We start from the raw sequence: 9,736 nt of genomic DNA on the forward strand, positions 1-9,736 counted from the left end.
AAAAACTCTAAAATCAGGACAGTAAATAAAGAACATTATGATATGATATATTATATTTCACTACTATGAGTACTATACTGTATTACACCATAGCATCACTACCAATATTATATGTATATACAATACACTACATTACTAGGATAGCACAACACCACACTGCAATATCACATGCAATATATAAAATATAACCACTATATTGATTATTAGTATTATATTGTATAACATAATATTATTATAAATATATGTACATACAATATATTATTAGCATAGCACAATATTAGTATTATATATTACTATATTGTACTATACCACTATACTGCAATATTATTAGTAATATTATATGTAATATATACTTGTTATATTATTATATGGTATTATTACTAGTATTATATGGTATTACATTATAATATTGTGATCAATATTATATGTACATACAGTATATTACTAGCACAGCACAATATTATTATTTGCAGATAAGGCAAAAAACCTTGAAGAACTACAGCTCCCACTATTCCATAGCAAAGTGGCTGTATTATTTCTACAATGATACAGCCATTGGCTGTATCATATAATATGATATATTATATTATTAGCATAGCACATTATTATTATTATTATTATTATTATTATTATTATTTGCAGATAAGGCTAAAGACCTTGTAGAATTACAGCTCCCAATATGCCATAGCATAATGACTGCATTATTTCTACAATGATAAAGCAATTGGCTGTATGATATAATATATTATATTATTAGCATAGCACATTATTATTATTATTATTATTATTATTATTATTATTATTATTATTATTATTATTTGCAGATAAGGCTAAAGACTTTGTAGAACTACAGCTCCCACTATTCCATATCATAATGGCTGCATTATTTCTTCAATGATACAGTCATTGGCTGTATCATATAACATGATATATTCTATTATTAACATAGCACATATTATTATTATTATTATTATTATTATTATTATTATTATTATTATTATTATTTGCAGATAAGGCTAAAGACCTTGTAGAACTACAGCTCCCACTATTCCATAGCATAGTGGATGCATTATTTCTACAATGATACAGCCATTGGCAGAGATGGGAAGGCCTTGGGTTCATCTGTGAATGTATGCAGCTTGATATCACTTTAGAATATAGAATAGTGGGAATTGTAGTTTTGAGCTTTATCTGCCAAAGAGTGCTGGTGCCTCACCAAACTACAACTCTCGGGATTGGATAGCATTAGATCTGCAGCTATTCAATTCTACGGTGTAGATGTAGATACATTCTTAGTGAAACCTTGAAAAAAAAATATATACAAAACATGCTTGATTTATTTTTTTGTTATTCGCCTTGGTTCAAGCTGTTCCCACAAAGAAAAAATATATGCGCGTTGTGGGGTCCATTAAATTGGGGCTATTTCGCCAAGCTCCCTTGATTTATCAGATGCCATTGGCCTTAGACACACCTTCAAAGAGTCGTTACGATCCCGGTGTTGCCTTTCAATATCCTGCTCGCGCTTCGGGACATGAAAGGAACAGAGGAAACCGAGCCAATTGTCTTCAGCTGCTGCGACAGTCTCTGTGGTCTGTTGACCCCACGGAAGTCGGGTGGATGGGCTGCGACTGCTTCCCCTGCTTTCCCTGCAGCCTCCAAACCCCGCTCCTGATGATTCGCAGGCTCTGCCTCCCTCCTCGCTTGGCGGCCATAACTTATCCACGCAATAAATCCAAAGCACCCACCCTGTGGTCCATTAAGGGGAAGCGTTGCTTCAGGGCCGGCGTTTGGACAAATTACACGGGGATCAAGGTTACAGTCTGGATCCACACTTTTAAAAATTATGGGCACCATCGAATTCAGGCCATTTGACACCACTTTGAACTGGCACGGCTCAATGCTATGGAATCGCGAGAGTCATCATTTTACAATATTTGGCTTTCCTGTCAAAGAGTGCAGGTGCCTCACCAAACTACAACTCCCAGGATTCCATAGAACGGAAGCCCCTTCCTCGCAGCTGAAGAAAATCCCACAATATCTGCTTTGAACTGGAATATATGGCAGTGTGGACTCAAAAAACAAAGTTCAAAGCAGATATTATGGGATTTCCTGCCTTGATATTCTGGGTAATATGGTTGTGTGGAAGGGCCCTGAGCCAGGGCAGTTAAAGTGGTGTCAAACTGCATTAATTCTACAATGTCGATGCGCCCTCAGGGCCTTTCCACATAGCTATATAACCCAGAATATCAAAGCAGATAATCCACAATATCTGCTTTGAACTACATTATCTGAGTCCACAATGCCATATAATCCAGTTCAATGTGGATTTTATACAGCTGTATGGAAGGGGCCTGAGTCTCCAGTGGGTCTGATCTTAAAGCTGCACCTCTGGTTGGATCTATTCTGCTTTATATCCCAGGATCTGATCCCAGATTATCGGTGTTGAGCTGGATTATATGAACTGGATTATATGAGTCTCCACAGCCAGATGATCTGGCATCAAATCCTGGGATATAGGGCTGTGTAGATCCAGCCTTGGAAAACATAATCCTGACAGAAATCGGGATGTGGCTTAGTTCAATTTTTCAATATCCAACTGTAATTTTCACATAACAAAACCCCACATTCACAAATACCTTTCTGGAGTCAAGTTTTTTTAAAAAAGGCATAACAAACATCATGCAAGTACCACTGTCAGGGAAGCATGTTAAACATAACAGAGGATAACGAAACACAGGATTACATTTTGTTTTAAGACCTTAGTTTTGTTGACAATTAAGATAGTCTAGAGAGATTTCAATGCAAGCAGAGGCCACTCCGGGTTGTTGACCAGGGGTCTTTCCACACAGCCATATAACCCAGAATATCAAGGCAGAAAATCCCACAATACCTGCTTTGAACTGGGTTATCTGAATCCACACTGCCATATATTCCAGTTCAAAGCAGATAATGTGCGTGGAAGGAGCCCAGGTGGAGACTGGTAATCAAATCCAGGAATAAAAAAAATAACTGAAATGTTAAAGTTTATTTAAAGTTTAAAATGTAGGTCTGAAGGAAAACATCTGGTGAGCAAGATTCTTATTTAAGGGCTAATGTTCTCATGTGAATCCCACCCTTTGCTCTACACTTCTTTCATGGGAATCAATGGCATTTGAACAGATCTAAAAATTGCTTTTTAACTACATTTCCCTGAATCCCCTTGTCATCCATGGGCTAGATTCTGGAAAACTCAGTGCAAAAGTCACCTTTCCCATATTAAGTGCTAGACTTGAACTGCATTATGCCTGAGGGGGCGATGGAAGAAGCCTCACCTACAACATTAACCTCAAAAGTCTTATTTATTTTTCTATTAAGGGAGCCATATAGGTCGCTGGTGAAATGTCAACAGAGTGGTGTTTTATAGTCTGAAAGCAGTTCATAGCCCAGAAAGATTCGAGGATTTAAAAGATGGAAAATAATGGATTTGGGATTACATTTAGAAGTATCCCCCATGTCCAATAATCCTTTGTGTTTTCACAATTTGATGTATCCCTTATATAAGGAATTTTCAGAGGTAAAAACTGCTGTTTCCCAGACCACACCACGCGAGAGAAGAAAGGGCAACACAGATGTAGTCACATTGTAAAATTAAAGCAGCTTGACAACACTTCAACTGCCATGGCTCAATGTTATGAATTCCTGGGAGCTTTAGTTTGGCAAGGCATTTAGTCTTCCCTGCCAAAGAATGTTGGGGCCTCACAACACTTCAACTCTCTTGATCCATAGCAGTCAAAGTGGTGTCAAACTGCATTAATTCTGCAGTATAGATGCACCCCTTGAAAGGCTGGCTCCCTGGAAGCTGATGCCACACAACCTTCTTGTTTATTGAATTTAACAATGCCTGACCTTGGCTGAGTTGCACTTACAATATGGGCTATACTTAAGTACTTTACTCCAAAGTCTCGTAAACCTGTCAAGGAAGACCAGTTGCCAAGGAAATCAGACAGACGATTGCAGCCCTAAAACACTAAAAGTGTGTGTTTGTGTGATTTCAAATCGTCTGTGGACTTATGGCGACCCCATACATTTCAGAGGGGTTTCTAAGTCTGAGCTGGTTTTGCAAATGTTTTCCTTTAAAATATAGCCTGCAGCACCTGATGGTTTCCCCAGTTTTTGGTCTCTATCATTTTGAATAAGAGATAATTATTTTTCGAGAAGGAACAACAGCCAATAATATATTCATGTAACTTTCCACGACAACATAGAAAGAAGCATGTGCGTAAAATGCAGCAAAAAAGCATATCTATATATCTAGACCTTCCTATCTATATCTATCTAGTATATCTTAAATATATTTGTGTTTTAAGGGTCCTTAGTTATATAGTGACCCTTTATATATATAATGGCCAATTAAAACACAAATACATTTAAGCTATAATTTTGCTGTGAGTTTTCCGGGCTGTATGGCCATGTTCCAGAAACATTCTCTCCTGACGTTTCTCCCACATCTATGGCAGGCATCCTCAGGTGTTGTTATTATATATATTATATATATTAGAAACTAGGCAAGTGGGGTTTATATATATTTGTCGAAGGTCCAGGGTGGGAGAAAGAACTCTTGTCTGCTTGAGGCAACTGTGAAGTTTGCAGTTGCCTCTCTTGATTAGCATTGAATGGCCTTGTACATTCAATGGCCTTGTCCACAATTTCAACAGAAAGGGGGAAACCTGAAAATGACCAAAATCTGGCTACCAGTATTTTTTTTAAAAAAACCTCTAAATTCGGGACAGTAAATAATGAACAGCACTCAGAAAACATAGAAATTCTAGACATGAATCAATAGGGACATATAACACTCCCCAACAAAGGATTCCCTCAGGTAGGAAGCAGCCAGACTTTGAAGCTGCAATGCTCATTAAGGTGGCCAATTGCAACATTTATACTTGCCTCAAACAGACAAGAGTTCTGTCTCCCATCCTGGATATTCCACAGATATTTAAACCCCATTTGCCTAGTTTCCAACAAACCTCACAACCTCCACTTTGGTGGAGAAAGCTAAATACTTTTTACACTCCCAGGATTCCATAGCATTGAGCCTTGGCAGTTAAAGTGGTGTCAAACTGCATTAATTCTACAGTATGGATGGCATAGGGTTCCTTGAATCTGCGTCCTTGTAAATATGAGAAGAGTTGTCATGGATCAGATCTTTTTTCCCTTTAATCCTCAATCCAAGTAATATAAGAAAGCTTCGAGAGGGGAAAAAAAGAACAACAACACACGGATTGTTTGGATTTACAAGTCACTCACCCCTTGCCCATGAAATTTTACTTCCCAAGGTCACATGGAACTTTTTTGAATCGGTTTGGGGTTTTTTTTTTAACGGAACCGTGCCTAATTTCTCCAGTGTTATTTATTTATGTATACATTTATTCAAATCTAATCTTTCCTTTGGAGAAGCCGATATAAATTACACGCGACAGCCATGATGCACTCTGCACTTTTTCTTCCCCGAGGGTGGAAAATCCGACTCTAAATAAAATCCTTGCTTCCCCTTCTTTTTTTTTATTATTTACGGAGGGGATTTATGGTTTCAAAGGCCTTCCAGGCGAGGGACTTAAAGGGAGACTCGGGGACGGGGAGTCATTTGATCAGCCTGAAGTTATTCTTCTTAATCTCGCCTCTGTTCTTGATGGAGCTTTGCAAATCTGTAACACGCTGTAACGGTTCGGGGAGCGGCCGGCAAACAGGATTTCGGTGTTAGGTTTTGGCTTGATGGGAGGAAGTGACATTTCCATGGGGCTCAGTTCTTACCCCCTTTCCCCGGGCCTGCTGAGATTTATTAAACCAATGGATTGATTTATGGGCATCACATCCATCCAAGAAGGACCTGTCAAAAGATCACCGCGTAACCCAGGTGCCATTACAGGTGTCTGTATGTGAATGCGTGTTGCTCCTTTCTTTCCTGGATTACTTGGCAAGTGGGCAGCGCTACTGTGTTTGGGAGGTAGAACCCTTCCCTTTCCGTCTCTTTCTTTCTCTCTCTCTTGTTTGTTTATATGTATATTGCCCCTTTCTTTCGAGGATTACTTGAAATGCTAGCTTCGCTATTATTTTTGAGGTATAGAGCAGATTCCATCCATCCATCCATCCTTCCTTCCATTCTTCCTTCTTTCCTTTCTTCCTTCCTTCCCTCTTTCCTTTCCTTTTCCTTCCTTCCTTCCCTCCTTCCTTTCTTCCTTCCTTCTCTCCCTCCTTCCTTCCTTCCTTCCTCCTTTCCTTCCTTTCCTCTGTCCTTCCTTTCCTCCGTCCTTCCTTCCTTCCCTCCCTCCGTCCTTCCTTTCTTCCTTCCTTCCCTCCTTCCTTATCTCCCTCCTTCCTTTCTTCTCTCCCTCCTTCCCTTCTTCCTTCCTTCCCTCCTTCCTTCCTTCTTTCCCTCCTTCCTTCCTTTTCTCCCTCCTTCCCTCCCTCCTTCCTTTCTTCCTTCCTTCTTTCCCTCCCTCCTTCCTTCCTTCCTCCTTTCCTTCCTTCCTTCCTTCCTTCCTTCCTTCCTTCCTTCCTTCCTTCCTTCCTTTCTTCCTTCCTTCCATTCTTCCTTCTTTCCTTTCTTCCTTCCTTCCCTCTTTCCTTTCCTTTTCCTTCCTTCCTTCCCTCCTTCCTTTCTTCCTTCCTTCTCTCCTTCCTTCCTTCCTTTCCTCCTTCCTTCCTTCCTTCCCTCCCTCCTTCCTTCCTTCCTTCCTTCCTTCCTTCCTTCCTTCTCTCCTTCCTTCCTTCCTTCCTTCCTTCCTCCCTCCCTTCCTTCCTTCCCTCGCTCCCTCCCTCCTTCCTTCCTTCTCTCCCTCCTTCCTTCCTTCCTCCTTTCCTTCCTTCCGTCCTTCCTTCATTTCCTCCTTCCTTCTCTCCCTCCTTCCTTCCTTCCTCCTTTCCTTACTTCCTTCCTTCCCTCCTTCCTTCCTTCCCTCCCTCCTTCCTTCCGTCTCTCCCTCCCTCCTTCCTTCCTTCTTCCTTCCTTCCTTCCTTCCTTCCCTCCCTCCCCCCTCCCTCCCTCCTTCCAATACAAAACTAAACTGAAGCCAATCCAAAGCCTCTCCGGTACTAGCAATACAGTAGAGTCTCACTTATCCAACACTTGCTTATCCAACGTTCTGGATTATCCAACACATTTTTGTAGTCAATGTTTTCGATACATCGTGATATTCTGGTGCGAAATTCGTAAATACAGTAATTACTACATAGCATTACTGCATATTGAACTACTTTTTCTGTCAAATTTGTTGTATAACATGATGTTTTGATGCTTAATTTGTAAAATCATAACCAAATTTGATGTTTAATAGCTTTTCCTTAATCCCTCTTTATTATCCAACATATTCGCTTATCCAACATTCTGCCGGCCCGTTTATGTTGGATAAGTGAGACTCTACTGTACTAGTAAACATATCTCCATCTACACTGCCATATAATGCAGTTCAATGATTACATCAGTTTACTACATCGATGCAGTTCAATGCAGTTAATCTGCATTCTGAAACTGGATTATTTGGCAGTGTGGAAAGCAATACCCCTGTGCTCTCTCTACCATAGTGCTTTTGCTTGAAGTGTTCGGCTCGTGGGACAAAAAGGTCGCCCATCAAACGCCCTCTTGCGTTCAAAATGTCTAGGCCGCTTAGCAATAGTTGCAAGTGAAAAAAGCAAGAAAATCCAAAGGACAGGCCCACTTTTTCTGTCTTGGGAGCTAATCACCTCCAACAAAGGATTCCTGCAGGCAGGAAGCAGCCACGCTTTGAAGCTGCAAAGCTGTTCAATGCTAATCAAGGTGATCAATTGCAACATTCACACTTGCTTCAAGCAGACAAGAGTTCTTTCTTCCACAGATATTTAAACCCCACTTGCCTAGTTCCCGACGGACCTCACAACCTCTGAGGATGCCTGCCATTATAGATGTGTGCGAAATGTCAGGAGAGAATGCTTCTGGGGCATGGCCTTACAGCCCGGAAAACTCACAACAAGTTTATATTGGATAAGTGAGACTCTACTGTACAGATATATCTCTATGTAATATATCTATATACATATATATCTATATATATTGTATCTATATACATAAATATCTATGTAATATATCTATACGCGCACACACACATATAGTAGATCTATATAACTATATACAGTACATATACACACACATATATAATTAACTGCAGGCGAGATTTATAAATATATATTTTATTTATTTATTTACAGCATTTATATTCCCGCCCTTCTCACCCTGAAGGGGACTCAGAGCGGATCACATTACACATATAGGCAAACATTCAATGCCTTTTAACATAGAACAAAGACCAGACAAACATAGGCTCCGCGGGCCTCGAACTCATGACCTCCTGGTCAGAGTGATTCATTGCAGCTGGTTTCAGCTGGCTTGCTCTCCAGCCTGCGCCACAGCCCGGGCCCACACCAATACACACCAATCTGTAAATATGAATGTGTACGTGTATGCGTATATATAATATATATATAGATAATATATCTATATAACATACATCAATATAGATCTATATAGATATATATACATATACACATACATACATAATTCTAGTTGAGATCTGTAAGTGTGTGTGTGTTGAAATACGAGCATATTAAACCATCAGGAAATAATATCCATCATGTTGGCCATAAACCCCCGGCTCGGCTGGAGGCAGCTCCCTGTGTAATTTGGCACCGGGAAGGATCCTCACCGCCAATTGTACCGAAGGCAAAAGGAAGCCATAGATCTCGCCTTTAATAACTTCCCAACGTGTTGCCAATAATGAAACGCGCGCGTAAATCATTGCCGGCCCCCGTTAGAGCCGGAGGAGGGCCTTTCTCCGCCTCCCTCCCTTAGCCGCGCCTCACTGAGCCTCCACCAATGGGCTTCGCGTTCCAAATCCCGCCTGCGCGTTGATTGGTCCCTTGCCCCTCTATGACGTTGAGGGGAGTAGAACGAATGATTGACAGCTTTGAACCCAGGCGGATGTTTCAGCACGGGCGGGGGGAAGCAGAGGGAGTCTAGCTGAGTCAAGCTCCATGTACACTGGTTTGGAACTGCATCATATGGTTAGTGTAGACTCATGTAATGCAGTTCAGTCGTCATTATATTATACATATGGCAGATTGGTTGGACCAAACCAGACTAGTAGATACTAGCAATATACTATTTTACTAGCAATAATTCAGGCTTCTCAATCCAGGAGCTCTCTAGTTAGTTTGGACTACAATTCCCATCAGCTCCAGCCAGGATGACGATTTTCCCCAAGAAATATAGACCCTATATGAAGCAGTTCAGACTGGATTATATGACTAAACTGACTACATAATGGGGTTCAAATGCTTCATGTGGTTTGGGGCCTTGGTCCACTTTTGTTCCATCCAGATTTATGGTTATTCAATTAAGGTTGACTCTTTTGGTAGAATTTGTACTGGAATCATATTGTTCAGAAGAAGATATTAGCCAGAGCATTGGCTTGCTCTGAGTTTTCCAGGCTGTGTGGCTATGTTCCAGAAGCATTCTCTCCTGAAGTTTTGCCCACATCTATAGCAGGCATCCTCAGAGGTTGTGAGGTCTGTTGGAAAAATATGCAAGTGGGGTTTATATATCTGTGGAATGTCCAGGATGGGAGAAAGAACTCTTGTCTGTTTGAGGCAGGTGTGAATGTTGCAACTGGCCACCTTGATTAGCATTAAATGGCCCTCAGCTTCAAAGTCTGACTGCTTCCTGCCT

The sequence above is a fragment of the Anolis carolinensis genome, chromosome 6 (assembly GCF_035594765.1).
Source record: "Anolis carolinensis isolate JA03-04 chromosome 6, rAnoCar3.1.pri, whole genome shotgun sequence".
Taxonomy (NCBI): Eukaryota; Metazoa; Chordata; class Lepidosauria; order Squamata; family Dactyloidae; genus Anolis; species Anolis carolinensis.